At 36.8% G+C, this 17,193-nt stretch overlaps 1 protein-coding gene across 31 annotated transcripts in view; it reads left to right on the top strand.

The window, feature by feature from the left end:
* The window catches only part of dlg2 (discs, large homolog 2 (Drosophila)), a 1,682,723-nt gene that overhangs the window by 1,581,633 nt on the left and 83,897 nt on the right, over positions 1-17,193 (top strand). The window lies entirely within an intron of this gene.

Genomic DNA, 17,193 nt, shown 5'->3' with positions numbered 1-17,193 from the left:
TTGTTTTACGTGATGCTTGCTTGATGTACAGGTTTATATGCATCACCACTGCCCTCCACATTTGACTTTAAAATCCGGAAAAATAGTTTAATTGCCAGTTTTTTTTTTTCAGTCCATAAAGCCATTCAAAATTTTTTGTCCAAGAAGCCAGATAAATAAAATGAAAAATGACCAGTCAAAATAATTGCTTATATGGGAAGTTCAGCCATGGAGACACAGTCTTTGTTAATGAGTACTAGGAGATGTGTTATTAATCAAGTAGTACACTGAAGTTTAGAAGTAAAGACAAATTATAACAAACAAAATGCATCTTCTAATTTTTCTAACTGAAAAGATGTTACATGATTATATTTAACACACTGCACAAAAATAAGGGAGAATGTATGCTGCCAAAAAAGGTTAAAAAACCAAAACAAATACACTGATTTTAGCACTGCTAATAGAATTAACGTTTTGTAAGTTTTACACATTTAACTAATGCGATGGCTTCTAAATCGTATGCACTTTGGGTCTCATTTATAAAACTTTTTGTGGATTAGAGAGTGAAAATATGCATACTGCAACAAAACAGGAACATGCTTACACACACAAAAAAAAAATCTGATTTATACAGCATGACATACACACATTTGTATGCAATTTACCATTTTAAATCAAAGTCATTTTGTAAAGGTGCGTATGTGAACATGCCCTGAACCCTACTCAGTTGCATCCCTGAAACAATCAACATTTTTCATATGAAATCATATTGATTACATCTTGCCTGCAGAAGGGGCATAAGTTGCCTCGGAAGCTTGCATATTGTAAACTTTTTAGTTAGCCAATAAAAGGTGTCATTTTGCTTGACTTCTCACTTATATGAAATCATAATTCTTCAGACCCTCATTGGCTGGTAGAGCAGCTTCGCATCTGATGCATCAAGACACCACCACCTGTAACTTGCCTGCATTTAAGGAGTCCAAACAGCAATAAAGTGCAAGGTCAAGGAAAGGTACAAGGCCCTAGATATGAGCAAGTAGCCACTATCAGCCAGTTACTTTACCAATGAACAATCCGTCACATACAACACCATGAGCAAGTCCTCTGCCAGTACTGCATTGTCTCAAAACAAATGAATCATGGGTTGACGCTGACTAAGACCACCAAGCCACAATGTTTGTCAGTCCCATCTTAGTATCACAGGTGACTTGTGTGCTAATGGAATGTGAATGTTCAGTGTTATCAAAAGCAGCATCGTTCTTTTTCTTTTGCTATGAGTACTGTCAATGGCCCGATTTACTTTAGGTAAACAAATGGCTCTTAGAAGCCTAAATTGGCTCAAAGGGCAATTATCATCGTGGGCAAAACAAATCCTGCAGTTCCTAAAAGCTTTTTCCTTTCGAATTTGATCATTTGTATAGTGTCCCGGAAGCGTCAAATAAGTTATATTGTGTCAAAGCATTAGGCTATGAATAGGTTATAGGGCATGAGATTTAAAACTTTCTGTATGTAGCGAGTGAATCAAGCCTCTGTTTGTACTGCAGTTTGGTTTCTAATCCTGCAAAGTGAGAACAGGGACCATAAACTGATAGAAAAAAAAAACAAAAAACAAAATGTTCTTCAATACACAGCATTGGCCATATTAAAATGAACTAAAATAGGGTCTATGCATCATATTCATCACTTTTAAACATCAGCTTAAATTATACTAATTGCTTGGGAATATAAATTATTATATGCGTACAGTAAGTCATCATTTAGATGGTTTGGCTTCATTTCTCTACTTTGTCAAGGGCTTCATCATTTCCCATTTTCTCCAAAATGTTGCATATGTGTAGGTCAGAGTTGCTGTAAATATGCACAAATTCTCACAATCTAAGTTTTCTCTTACAAATGTTGCCTTTTGCATGGAAAGTTGCATATGCTCATTTTGAGCCTCTTTTTGTGCATTTGTAGCTTTTATAAATCTGACCCTGAACAGTTAATTTTTATCTCCAGGCTTTAACAGGATCTCCAGAATTTAACAGCATATATGGAATATTAATAATGCCATATGATCCAGTATTAAGTAATGAGACCACATACACTCAACACATAAACAACATACTAAACTTGTTGGTGTTGGGTAGTTGAAGACTTTGAAGCTAAAATAATAATGTATCTAAGCTTACATTGAAAATATAATCTTATGTTATTTATAGCTGAGGTACCCATACATACATCATGGATAAAAGCAAGGAGAAGAAAAAGGAGAAATAAGTACAAATACTTTCTATTATTGGCATATATTTATGAGAACACCTCCAACTCTACAAATCTCTGCTCAGATAGCACAAATCTTTCTGACACTGAATATCTTAGTGAAGCTTTAGCAATTCTCACAAACATGTTGCATGGTAATCAGATGTAATGTCACTTCAATTTCTTTTGCAATTTTTATTTAAATTTCATTTTCTTTGCTGTTGCACATTGATAACTGAGATTACTATGTATCATAAAGTCAAAAATAGATAGATAGATAGATAGATAGATAGATAGATAGATAGATAGATAGATAGATAGATAGATAGATAGATAGATAGATAGATAGATACTTTATTAATCCCAAGGGGAAATTCACATAATCCAGCAGCAGTATACTGATACCAAAAAAAAAAAATTAAAGAGTAATAAAATGCATGTAAAAACAGACAATAACTTTGAATAATGTTAGCATTTACTCCCCTGGGTGGAATTGAAGAGTCGCATATATTGTATATTGAAAGTGAACTTAAGTATAGATAACATAATCATTTTGTAAACTTTGGATTTGAAAGTACTGCAGTTTCCATTTGTCATACTTGATATGGCCTTACACTAATTAAAAACAGAGTTTCAGATTCATTTTATTTGTTTTGTGGTTCTCTAATTTGTTATCCAAATCCTGATCTTGTTTGACTCTGCCCTTTGATTTCACTAATAGGAAAATTAATGTATGAATTTAGCTATTCCAGACACAGTTACTCCTTTTCTTCCCAAGTAAAAAGAAACAAGTGTGGTAAAACAATTGGCAAACTGAAAGTCAGTTCATCATCATTATATTAATATGTAGCATTATTTTTGTTTGAGTGTTAATTTTAGTTCAGTTTTGAGGAGAGCTGCAATAAAGTGAGGAGACTGTCCCCAGAATGCCTTTTCCTGGACCTCTCAGTTGTTGCTTCTCCTTATAACATGAGAGTGCATTCATCGCCAGCAGGTAAACATTAAAACAGACTGTGTTATGTATGATGTAGAGGACAGAATAAATTACATTAAAATGAGCTAGAAAGAATCGGAAAGCAGCATTGTTTAAGTGATTCAGTACATTTGGAGAATAGTTTATAGTATGGAAATGTGCTTTTATGGAAATATGTTTTCAAAGATTACACTTAAACCTCACAAGGTTCCTTTCACTGTATTTTCAACAATGTACTCATATCGCCTTAAGTGCTAATAATTTGCACATTTGCAATTACATTCATTCAGAAATACTTGGAAATTCATCTTAAAATTTTAGGCATGATGCAGCAAGTAACATAATCATTTAGCTCACTTTAAACCCTCTATCTGACTAGCTTAATCCCCCAGAATATAGTATCAAGTACTTTTTTAATTTCAGATATATGGCTGCTTCATTATGAGTTAGCTCTTTCTGTCCCACTAATGAGTTTCATAAATAACTCAAACATCCTCCATGAACTGGACTATCAGCTTTTTTAAAAGCTATGAAGCATTAATACCAAAAAGGTGAAGTACGAGCATTTGGCATATAATTGGCAGAACTTCTGTATGCTTACAAATTGTTTCTATTACAAGATAAAACATTAGAATATCTTCATCCTATGTAATTTAGAGTGGCTTTAAGTAGGGTGGGATATTTCAATTGCGGAAGTTAGGCAGGACTCCTGTGAGCCCACCACCTCCAGATGGCACATAAGATCTTTGATCTATAAATGTTATAATTGTCTCATCTGATTTGCAGTCATATGTTATAGACACTTGGGTGAAGAGAGGGGAGGAGCTGTCAACTGAACACCACCTGATTGTTAGTTGGTTCAGATGATGGGGGAGGTGCCTAAACTGAACTGGAATGTCCAAGCAAGTAGTGAGGGTGTACTGGTAATGTCTGTGTTAGGCCCCTGTCCAGAAAACTTTCAACTGCCACCTCTGAAAGAGCTTTTCCCGTATCCCAGGAGAGAATGGAGACTTGGAGTTTGAATCGACTTTGTCCAAAGTCTCCATTTGGAAACATGCCAACAGTTTTTGGCCTGAAGGCTATAGGTGCCTCTAGAGGTGGCAAGCCAAGAACCCAGAGGTGGATACTAAAGTTAAAGGATGCCCTTAAGCAGAAGAAGGATGCCTCTGGTGTATGGTTAGCATGGATGACTCATGATGCAGCAGACGGGTACCGAGAGGCCAAAAAGGTTTCCACCTTTGAAGTCAGTTATGCAAAATCCTGAGTGAGGGAGGATTTCAGAAAAACCATAGAAAGCAACTATTGGTCGTCTTAAAGAAATTTTGGCAAACCATCAGGTAACTCAGAAAGAGAAGGCAGGGCTTCATACATGCTATACTTAGTCTGGGTGAACAAATGCAGACCTGAAATGATAATATAGTCTGGCGGTGGAAGGAACAATTTGAGGAGCTCCAGAACCCATGGACATGCCATCTGTGGAGGAGGCAGAGCCAAAACTTGATGGGATAACAGTGTCCATTTCCCTAAGGGAGGTCACTGAGATAATTAAGCAACTCAGCCTTGTCAGAGCCCTGGGGTGGATGGGAGCTGCCCAGAAATGCTGAAGTCTTTAGCCATTGTTGGAGAGCCACTGTTGAGATGCATTTTTAATGTTGCCTGGCCACTGGGAGCAGAGCTACTGGAGTGCTGGTGTGGTGGTCCCTATTTCTTAAAGAGGAACCAGAGTGTGTGCTCTATCAGGTCATCACACTCCACAGGCTGCCCAGTAAAGCTGATGCCAGGGTACTGAAAGGGAAACTCCACCCAGTCATGAAACCTCAAATCCAGGAAGAGCAAATTGTATTCTGTCCAGGCTTTGGAACAATGGATCAGCTCTTTACCTTCATGACAATCCTGGAGGGGGCATGGGAGTATGACCAATTGATCTACCAGTATTTTGTGAACTTACAGAAGGCATATAACCGTGTTCTTCAAGGGATTCTGTGGTGGGTGATGGGAGAGTATGCAGTTCCAGGGCCCCTAATAAGGGCTATTCAGTCTGTGTGTAAACACATTTAGAGCAATGTTCGCATATTTGGAAAAACATCAGCACTGTTCTCAGTGGGTGTGAAACTCCACCAGGGCTGTGCTTTGCATCTTACCCTGTTTGCGATTTTCATGGGCAGGATAATAAGATGCACCTAGGGTGAGGAGAGGGTCTAGTTTGGTGTCCTTAGAATTGCATCACTACTTTTTGCAAATGACGTGGTCCTGCTGACTTAATCAGGCTGTAAACTCCAGCACGCATTAGGTCAGTTTATGACCAAATGTGAAGAGGTTAGGATGAAGATTAGCACCTCCAATATCTGAGGCCATGTTCCTCACTAGGAAAAATGTTTAGGTATTGTGAGGTCTTGTTCACTAGTGAGGGGAAAAGAGATGGTGAGATTGACAGACATTTCAGGGCAGTGAGTGCACTTACTGTATGCTGTCGCTATTCTGATCAGTAAAGGTGAAGGAGCAGCAGAGGCAAAATGCAAAGTTCTCAATTTACCATCTATATTCTAACCCTCACTTATAGTCATGAGCTTTGGATAATAGACAAAAGGACAAGATTGTGGGTACAAGAGGCGAAAACGGACATTGTCTGCAAGGTGGCTGGGCTCTCCCTTAAAGGCTAGGGTGAGAAGCATAGACATCCGGGAAAGGCTAGGAGTAGAGATGCTAACACCCCACATTGACAGGAGTCAAATGAGGTGGTTCAGGGATCTAGTACAGACCCAGGGCCCCCTGGGACACTTTGGCATCCCACGGTATTATTTGGCAAATGTGGCTGGAGAAAGGAACATATGGGCCTCACTTCTGATACGGTGACCCCCACAACTTGGTACTGGATGAGTGCTGGAATATGATTTAAATTAGACAAAGACTTTATTTACTATATTTAAGGTTGAATAGTCCATTTACCTACCATAAGTATTTAAATAAATTACAGCATCAAATTAGGGAAACAGTACTGTATCATAGAATAAAGACAAATCTCTATGCCCCTTTTATTTTCTTTAACTTTAAAACTAATTTTATTGTTAAATTAATATTCCATTATTTGCTTTTAAATGCAGTCATACAAAAAATTTTGGGAACCCCTCTCAGCCTGCATAATAATTTTCTCTACTTTTAACAAAAAAGATAACAGTGGTATGTCATTCATTTCCTAGGAGTACTGGGGTGTTTTCCAAGCAAAGATTTTTAGTAAAACAGTATTCAGTTATATTAAATTAAATCAAATGAGGTTTACACTGTCAGTTTCAACTGTAAGGAATGTAATCAGGAAATGGAAGGCCACAGGCACAGTTGCTGTTAAACCCAGGTCTGGCAGGCCAAGAAAAACACAGGAGCAGCATATGTGCAGGATTATGAGAATGGTTACAGACAACCCACAGATGACCTCCAAAGACCTGCAAGAACATCTTGCTGCAGATGGTGTATCTGTACATCATTCTACAATTCAGCACAATTTACACAAAGAACATCTGTATGGCAGGGTGATGAGAAAGATGCCCTTTCTGCACTCACACCACAGGTTCGCTTGTTTTATGCAAATGCTTATTTAGACAAGCCAGATTCATTTTGGAACAAAGTGCTTTGGACTGATGAGACAAAAATTGAGTTATTTGGTCATAACAAAAAGTGCTTTGCATGGCAGAAGAAGAACACCACATTCCAAGAAAAACACCTGCTACCTTCTGTCAAATTTGGTGGAGGTTCCATCATGCTGTGGGGCTGTGTGGCTAGTTCAGTGACTGGGGCCCTTGTTAAAGTCGAGGGCCGGATGAATTCAACCCAATATCAACAGATTCTTCAGGATAATGTTCAAGCATCAGTCACAAAGTTGAAGTTACGCAGGGGTTGGACATTCCAACAAGACAATGGCCCAAAACACAGTTTGAAATCTACAAAGGCATTCATGCAGAGAAAGAAATACAATGTTCTGGAATGGCCATCACAGTCCCCTGACTTGAATATCATGGAAAATCTATGGGATGATTTGAAGCAGGCTGTCCATGCTTGACAGCCGTCAAATTTAACTGAACTGAAGAGATTTTGAATGGAAGACTGGCCACAGATACCTCCATCCAGAATCCAGACACTCATCAAAGGCTATAGGAGGCGTCTAGAGGCTGTTATATTTGCGAGAGGAGGCTCAGCTAAGTACTGATGTAATATCTCTGTTGGGGTGCCCAAATTTATGCACTTGTCTAATTTTGTTATGATGCATATTGCATATTTTCTGTTAATCCAATAAACTTAATGTCACTGCTGAAATTCTACTGTTTCCATAAGGCATGTCATATATTCAAAGGAAGTTGCTACTTTGAAAGCTCAGCCAATGATAAACAAAAATCCAAAGAATTAATAGGGGTTCCCAAACCTTTATATTCTTTATTATGTAGACTTTTAAGAAAATGTCATAAATCCCATACCCTTACCACACTGTCAGGCACTGTAGTTCAGCATGTCCCCTTTCCAGACAATTAGACATTCAGGAGGAAAAGTTACACAATTATGTATTATAGATAATATACCCAAAAAATAAGCAGAGTTCAAATGTGTTGGCAAAATAAAAGTTATACAATCTGGGTACAAATCAGTTCATTGTGCTTACACTACCAGGTGGCTTGGTCTTAGTCTTTGGTCCTGCATTGCCTTTGGAAATGGCCGCTGAGAAAGGTGGTCTTCTCCTCCTCCATGGATGGAAAAATGGGAAAGAGGCAGTTTCTTTGTTACTACTCTGTTTATCTTCTTTCATTAACCATCACGGTCCAATCAGGCCTTTGTGGTACAGAGTGACCCCTCCTGATTCACAGACAAATCCTTTTCAGCCCCAACCCCGAATAAGCAGAGCCCTCCTTCACACCAGTTATTGCTTCACATTTTTTCCCATTTCAAAGGAATGCATAAAAGCAGTTTTGGACATACAAGAAAATCGTAACTTGGCCTAAGTGCTTTTCTGGTCAATTTTCCTTCTAGCAAAAGGTCTTATCTGACCTTTTAAGTTGTAACTGTCCATGACCAAGAACTCACACAGCTTCCCTGTATTTTAAAGTTAGACATTAATGAAAAAAATAATAACCTATATGCTAGATATTATTTTCTACTACACCACGTGGCTCCTTTTTTTAATAGAAATGTATAATATGTAAGAGCACAAATTGTCATTACATTAATTTAACAAAAATAATCTTGAAAATGCTTATATTTAAATGTAGTAGAAAACTAAGGCAGACTCAGTAAGGGACTGAATCATCAGCACATAAAATGTTGAAGTAACAAAATATAAAAACTATGTGATGTTGAGCAAGTCCCTTACAGTACCTTTGATTTTATCTATTGTAAAAAAAATACTGTAAACAATATTAAGTTTACCAATTCTTACAAGTTGCCTTAGGTACAGCTGAATACAGTATACATTAAAGTAATAAAATATTTTCATTAATTTACTGCAGTAATCCAATAACAGTTAGGAATTAACCTCTGATTAGTAACCTGTTTGAATGAAATGAAAAAACCAGAAGGCAGTGTAATAGTCTGAGGTTAAGTTAGTCCAAGTATGTTCAACAATAGTACAATCATCAGTCCACTAAAATGATTATTCTGATTCACGGACCCAGCAACATCAGATAGAAACAATCACTCATATTCCTACACTTTCCTAACAAATGCAATATAGATTTTTTTGTTGAAAATTAACATGTGCATTTTTGGAATTGGAATGAAAAGTGGTGGAACACTAAAAAACCCACCCAGAACTGAGCACAAGTCCTGGAACCATAGGGCAGTACTGCTAACCACTGAGACATTACAGTAAAAACCAGTAAATACAAATATAACTGACTATTTTCTGTTGATCTCTGAGGAAAACTAAAAACCTTTTAAGATCAAATATGAACATGTCACATGAACAGTATAAGTAAAAAGTACGTGCTGAGTGCAGGCATGTTTTCATTTTGCTTATTTTAACATCCTTACTATGGCAGATGTTTGCAGTACAAGCCAGTTATAAATTTACTTTAATATGATCTGTGTTTGTATTTCAAGTGCTTTGTAACATAAATATCAACTAAAGTTAACTATACAATTAAAATGAAATCAGGTATGCCAGATAACTCATAACAGAAATGATATGGTGGACTCACTTACTAGTATGCAAAAGTTGTTTTTTTCCCATCAATATTACATGAGTTGCATACTGTATGATCATAATTACTTTTCACAAAGGATGTCTAATAACAGATTGGCACATGATACATTATTGGTTCCTGCATTGCACTCACTGCTGCCAGCATATGCTTTGGTTTCCTGGGGACAGTTAATGGCAGTGAGTAGAGTATTTGAAAGGCAACATGTTGGAACATTGTGGAGATAATGCCTTGAGACATAGATTGTCTGTCAAATAAACACAAGATTGAAAACGTGTACAAATGTCAATGAAACTGCAGGGCTACGTAAGAATCAATAGCCTGAGTAATAATGTTCTGCTTACATTACCAATGTGTTCTTTTCGATTCAGTGTACCAGTGAAGCTGTTAATACAATGTTGCCTCAAATTTCATACCAGATGATTATTACAGTATATGTTATGAAATATAACCAATTATACTCATGCAAATTCAATGAATTTCTTTTTCACAAATCATTTTTTATTTTTCTGCAAACTGAAAAATAAAGTGTTCCTGCTGTGAATCTTTTGACTGTTGATAGCTGTGTTATTGGTTTTCTATTATAACACATCACACTGGATATTTTGCTTTCCAAAATTTTATACCTATCAGAAGTAATATCTATAGTTATTAGAGCAATCGTGAGAACCACTTAAAACTCACACATTACACAAAATGTACTGAAAGAAAATAATTTCAGTCAAAATTTGTTTTCACAAAAAGCCTTTCATGGAGCATATATGATATTTTACAAAGTACAAAGAATACAAGTTAAAGTAAAACTAAATAAGGCAGTGAGTGTGGTTTTCTTTTGTTACTAATAGTTGGCTGTTTCAGAGCTGGTTGGATTCATCAGTTGCTTCACAGTGCATTTCATTTTATGTAAACTGAATATAAACATAGGTGTATCTTGGGGTCTTTTTTTATTTTATTGATTTTATCTAAATCAAATAACATTTCATACAAAAAATAAAGTTTTACAAAAATAGGCTTGAAACAAATCAAACCCAACCCTGAGAAAGAGAGCTAGGCCAGCAGAGTAAAAATTTAAGCTAGTAAAAATAAGTAAATAGATAAATTAATAAATGAATAAAGATAAATGGAGTAAAAGAGGGGAGGGAACCTGCTTCCTCAATAAAAAATACTTATTCTAAAATATTATTTATTAGATCCTGCCAGGTTTTGAAAAAGATTTATACAGATCCTCTAAGTATGAATTAGATTTTTTCCAGTTTCAAATAGTATATAACATCAGTTACTCACTGACTTAACAGAGGAGAGTTAGGATTCTTCTAGTTGAGCAAGATAGGTCTACACGCCAATAATGTAGTGAAGGCAATCACAGTTTGTGTGTCCTTCTCCACTTTAAGCCCATCTGGAAGAACACCAAACACAGCTGTTAATGGGCTAGAAGGGACTGTGACTTCAAGGCCATCTGAAAGGCATTTAAAGATTTTGGGCCAGAATGATGTTAATTTGGTGCAGGCCCAAAACATGTGGCACAGTGATGCTGGAACTTGAGTGTATCTTGGGGTCTTGTTTACGAGTTAGGTGAAAAGAAATGTTGAGATCCACAGACAGTTCAGGGTGGTGAGTGCAGTTATGTGGTTGCAATACCGATCAGTAGTGATGAAGGAATATTTTCTTACAAGCCTATTGACTTTATCTTTGAAGTTGCATTTCAACTTTTACCAGTAAAGAATCAAACTTTTGTTTTAAATGCCATTTCCTGTTTTTTTTTTTTTTGCTTCATCAAAATGACTGTTACTTAAACAAAAATAAAGATAAAATCATCTCTAAAGCAGACTCGAGCTAGAAAATGTATTTGCAATCACTCAGTTAAAGTGCCACCATTTCTTTAGTGCACCTCTTCAACACTAACCGCTCTTGCAGTCTTTCAATCCAGTTATTATTTAATGCAGCACATTTTAAAGAGCACATAATAAGCTACATTGTAAAACAATGAAAGTGCAGGCAAGAATAGTGAAATATAGTATACCTCAAGTTTCAAAACAGAACTTAAGAATAGCTTAACTAAAATGTCTGATAGTAAATTATGTTGTTCAATCATATTCTTAATAAAGACTAAGTGTCAAGGACAGATCTAGTGTAGCAAACATATCCAGGAATCTAATAAAGATTATATCCTTTATTTCTTCTAAATTGACTTCCTAACAGTAATGGGACATATTATACGTGTTTGATTGTGTACAGTACAAAATGTAATTACATTTTTGTATAGCACTTATCACTGACTGCAGGCACAGAGAGCTGTGAACAATTTTCAGTTAAAATACAAGTATGGATTATACTTATTACTAAATAGAGAACTATCCATCCATCCATCCATTATCCAACCCACTATATACTAACTACAGGGTCACGGGGGTCTGCTGGAGCCAATCCCAGCCACCACAGGGCGCAAGGCAGGAAACAAACCCCGGGCAGGGTGCCAGTCCACTGCAGGGCACACACACACACACAAACAGCACACACTAGGGATAATTTACAATCGCCAATGCACCTAACCTGCATGTCTTTGGACTGTGGGAGGAAGCTGGAGCACCCGGAAGAGACCCACACAGACACAGGGAGAACATGCAAACTCCTCGCAGGGAGGACCCAGGAAGTGAACCCAGGTCTCCTAACTGCGAGGCAGCAGCACTACCCACTGCGCCACCGTACCACCCCCAAATAGAGAACTAATACACATAAAAATTTTAAAACACACGAAGAACAAGGAAGATGCTCATTAAACATAAATGGAAACCAACAATGTCTATCCATTAATTACCTGATGAACTATGGCCAGTTGACAACGGAGGAGATTAAAATTGTAAAAGAGAAAGTCAAAAACAAAGTCTAAGTCCTTGAGACTTCAGACAACTGGTTGCCTACCTGCTCCTGGGCCTTCTGTAATGAAGTGTGTGCTGTCCAACCAATCTGATGAAAGAATCTTTCCATATGATGATTCAAACACTCCTTTATCCGAGATGACTTTTCCATACACAGGGGAGCACCCTGGCAGTAGAGCAGTAGCACCAAGTGCCACATCCAGATACTAAGAAAAGAAACGGAATATAGGAGGGTTAGTACAGTTTATAAATATTGTATTACTTTTATTTTTGTACAGATGGCTAACAAACAGAATTGTAGTATGCACAGCTAATTAGCAGCTCTAGTAAAGGTATGCTAGACTAAATTAGTAAGTCTTCAGTCTGGATTTTAAAAGCTGAGACTGAAGGGGCATCTCATATTATCAGTTAATTCATTCCATAGCTTGGGGCCCTCTAACTAAAAGATCATCCTCCTACTGTTATATTATTAATCCTTGGAACCATATGTAAGCTGGCATGTTGAAATCTAAGTGTACACTCTGGTTTGTATGTAATGATAATTTCAGATAAGTAAGCAGGACCTTGGCCATTTACAGATTTGTAAGTTAAAGGAGGATTTTGAAATGAGTCTTAAAGTTAACTGGGAACCAGTGTAAGGACTTGAGCGCTGGAGTTGCGTGTTTATTTTTTTCTAGGTTGTATAATAAGTCTTGCAGCAGCATTTTGAATTAAATGAAAGCAGCATAAAGAATGATTAGGACAGCCAGTGAAAAGTGCATTGCAATTGTCAATCCTACTATAAATAAATGCATGATTTAATTTATTAGTAGTCTGCATATTTAAAGAACATCTTAATCGTCCAACATTTTAAGACGGAAAAAACATATTTTGGATAGTTTGTATTGTGTGTTTTCAATGACATGCTAGTATCAAAGATATAAATCTAAACTGTGTGCCGATTTAGTAGAACTAATGGTGATTCCAAATGAATTAAAGAGTGTCGGAATGTTGTTGCCAAATAGTTCTCATCTATTCATTCCTTTAATTCACTGACGCAGTTGATTAAGGACAGCATCAGAGAAACATCATTTGGTTTGAAAGAAACTTAAAATTGGGTGTCATCTGTCTACAAGTGAAAATGAATGTTATGTTTTCTAATGATAGTTCTCAATGGAAACATGTAAAGTGAAAACAGTAAAGGTCTCAGTACTGAGCCCGGTGGAGCACTATTTAACTTCTGAGTGTAGTGATGGAGTACTGTCAACACATTTCCGTATATACTGGCAACGATTTGATAAATAAGAACTAAGCCAGATAAGCATAGCACACATGCCAATGTAATGTATAGTAAAATAGAATGATCAATGATATAAAATGCTGAGTTAAAACTAAAAGTATGATTGATGTTATATTTGTTTCATCAGAAGACATTAGAATGTAGTTTACAACACAGGTTAGTGCTGCTTCCATGCTATGAAATTGTAATGTGTAAGATGAGACTGAAAGCTGTGTGGCGACCACTTTTTCTAGTGTATTACACAGAGAGTACAGATTTCAAATGGGTCTATACATGTATATGGGTCTAGCTCCTGCTGTTTTAGTTATTGTCTGATAACAGACACTTTTATTTCATCAGGAACTGCACCATTTCAGCAGTGTCAGTCAGTCAGTTATTGTCTTTGGACTGTTGGAAGAAATTAAAGCACCTGGAGGAAACCCATGTACACACGGGGAGAACATGCAAACTCCATGTAGGATGGATCCGGGTTGTGAACACCAGTCTCTTTACTGTAAGGCAGCAGCGCTACCACTCCACCACCGTGCCACCATCATTCAGTAGTGACATATTGATAATGCAAAGAATGGGTGCTTCCAGAACATGTATTGAGTTTTTGACTAATTTATTTGATACTGGATCTAAGGAACAAGTAGTAGGTTTCATTTTAGAAATTAAAATTAAAATTTCCTGAACTGTTATCATATCAAGACAAGACATTGTTTACTAATTTATTGTTAAGTTTGCAAGGTTACGCTGAAATTTGGGATCTTATACTGTTAATTTCCTCATTTAAAGAAGTTTGCAAAAGCTAAGCGGCTAATGTCTATACTGTAGGTATTTTGCATTGTAGTTCAGAGTTCCCATTTGTTAAATTAAAAACTGATCTGAACAATTCATGAGGACTCTTTCTGTTGTCATCAATTCATCTAAAATAGTAGTCAGAGAGGGCTATAAAAATTATGCTTGAGTTTCTCAAAATACCAACATATTTTAATGCAGAGCTACAATATAGCTGCTGCACTGTCCTTATTTTAATCTGAAAGTATACTGGTAAGGGAAGACCCAAGAAAAATGTAATTAAACATTGATCATTAAGTACTGAACTTAATTTAATGGTGTAATATTTAAATGTTGTGTTTCAACTTAAGTAATAATTAGATCAAGTTATGATAGTATGTTGGATCAGTGACAATCTGGCAAAACCCTACTGACGTTAACAAAAAAGTAAAGCATCTGCTGAAAGTTTCAGTTTCCACATCAATGTGTACAATATATTAAAAACCCCCATTAACACTACATGATCATAATTTATAGCTAAATCTGACAAAAATTTGCAAAATTCAATAATGAACAATGAATGTGACCCTGGTGGTCTCAAGACTTGTACTACAATTGTGCTAGAATCTGTTTTAATATCTAATATGAGTGCCTCAAAGCATGTTAATATTTTGAGGTAATGTGCAGTTCATCACATAGAATTATCCTAAGACCACCTTCTTGAGCAATATCTCCTGATTTATGAAGGAATATATACAGTAACCATTGGTAATGCCTTGACTAAGGGGCTAAACCAGATTTCAGTGATAGGACACAAACTAGATTTTTTTTTTTTTATTAATTTTATTACAATCCATACATAGCAATCAAGTTTTTTATGTTAAGAACAGATCGATCCCCACCCCTTCAAACTAGATTTTTTAATTAATATAATGTCATTTAACAAACTAGCTTTATTTACAACTAGCCTTTCCCCACAGCTCTGCCTGCGTAGTAGTGAAACAGGACAAACTTTAAAAATCAATAAACAAACAGGTATCACTAGCTAAGCGGAGGCAAGGTACGCTCCAAAACACAGAGGTAGACTGATTTCCCACTTCTGACATCATGCTTCCCCCTCTCTTCAGCCCGCAGCCTCTGACTCGGATCAGCGTGAATATATTGCTCTTGCAAGCGAACTATGAATCTTAGAGCGATGAGAGAGTCACAAAATTAACCAAAATGTTCAAGCAAAGTCTAGTGTGACAGATTAGGGGCTTTTTCGCCCTCTTGTATCCTCAGACCACATGCCAGACACCAGATAAAAGTCCAAAGGATGACTTTATTAAATTGCCACAGTGCACAAAGCACCCTCTCCTCCACTATATTCATAAATAAATCACAATAATACACAATAAATAATCCTCCAACTCCCAGACGCGTTGCCACCCTTCCACCCAGCTCAGCTCGCCTGTCTGGGATCTCCCACAGTCCTTTATAGTCCTCGACCCAGAAGTGTTTCTGAGTCCTCAGTCCATGTGATTATCCAACACTTCTGGGTCCGTTAAAAACTTCTCTTTTTCTTCAGCCCGGAAGCATATTATTTCTTCCGTTCCCGTGATTTAGAAATACTTCCGGGCTATACGGGAAATATAAATCCCTGGGCCTCCCTGCAGCGACTCCTGGCGGCCCCCTTGGTATCCAGCAGGGCTGTACATTATAATCCCACTGTCCATAATTCCCTGCTGGCATTCAGGGCATCTCCATGCTGCAAGGAGGGCTCCATTTGGCGGTTTGGGGTTGTTGGCCAGGATACACGGCCGGCAATCCCTCACACTAGAAAAAACCTGATCTATATCCGTTAAGTAGTTCTCATGTGAAAGCAAACACACATACAGATACCCAGGCAGACAGATGTTGGCTTTATATATATAGAGATAGAGTGAATGTTTAGGAAGCAGCATTTTTAACAGCAAGGTGTTTTTTGTACTTGTATTTATTGTTTTAATTTACTAATATGGTTGCCTTAGTAGAGAATCTATTTTTCACTCTTGGCCAAAATAGGGATTCTGGGTAGTAGATACAGGATAGTAACAGGTGGGAAAAAAAACAACTGTGATTTAAGAATGCAAGGCTGTAGCCTGGATGGTAATCTGATCAGTCAGCTAGACTGTTTTGCTGCCATATTCTCAAGACACCACCACAGAATTATGATGAAGACCATCTCTCCTGAAAAGTCAAGACCTTGCCCAAAAATCATTCCAGTTATTCACAAAGGCAAGTCTTTTATTTGAACTCAAGGTTTCTAACCAGCAGTGAATGGAATGCAGTCTGCGATAAAATAACATCCTCTCTCTATAATTTGGTAAGGAGCCAGACACAATTAAATTACATTTTCTTTCAGCTTTGGTACATTAAGATATGAAGTTCCTCTTTGATTGCTGCAAACAGATGTAATTAGTGCTGACATGCAACAATAAGGTAGACACTTCCCTGCCTTCCAGAATGTCCAATTTAAGCCTTTTTCCCCTGGGAGACATTTGACTTTAAATGCTGGATTACCATAGTTTGGAATTCAAATATTCTGAAGTACTGTATGTACATTTTAAGTCAATGCTGCTCTTAATTTCAGGAAATTGTGATGGCATTTCTGCTCTGGTTGTTGTTTTTAGTTGTTTGCATATTCTTTTAGTATTCTTTGTTCTCACTCATGAAGGGCTGTACAGTAATCAATAATTAAGGAACCTAAAATCCTCTGACTGATTTAATTTTACACTTGTAGATAAATAACACTTAAAATGAGAAAGAATTAAAAACTAACTTAATTTAAAGAATCTAAAAGAAAAATTAAAGAAAATGCGTTGTCATAAAAAAAAAAAACCTAAATAGCACTAAGGAACAGTTATAGGGTTAACAGCAGAAGGTAAT

This window comes from Polypterus senegalus, chromosome 2 (assembly GCF_016835505.1).
Source record: "Polypterus senegalus isolate Bchr_013 chromosome 2, ASM1683550v1, whole genome shotgun sequence".
NCBI classification, from domain to species: domain Eukaryota; kingdom Metazoa; phylum Chordata; class Cladistia; order Polypteriformes; family Polypteridae; genus Polypterus; species Polypterus senegalus.
The sequence above is the reverse complement of the archived record's forward strand: the minus strand, read 5'-3'. Positions and strand labels throughout refer to the sequence as shown.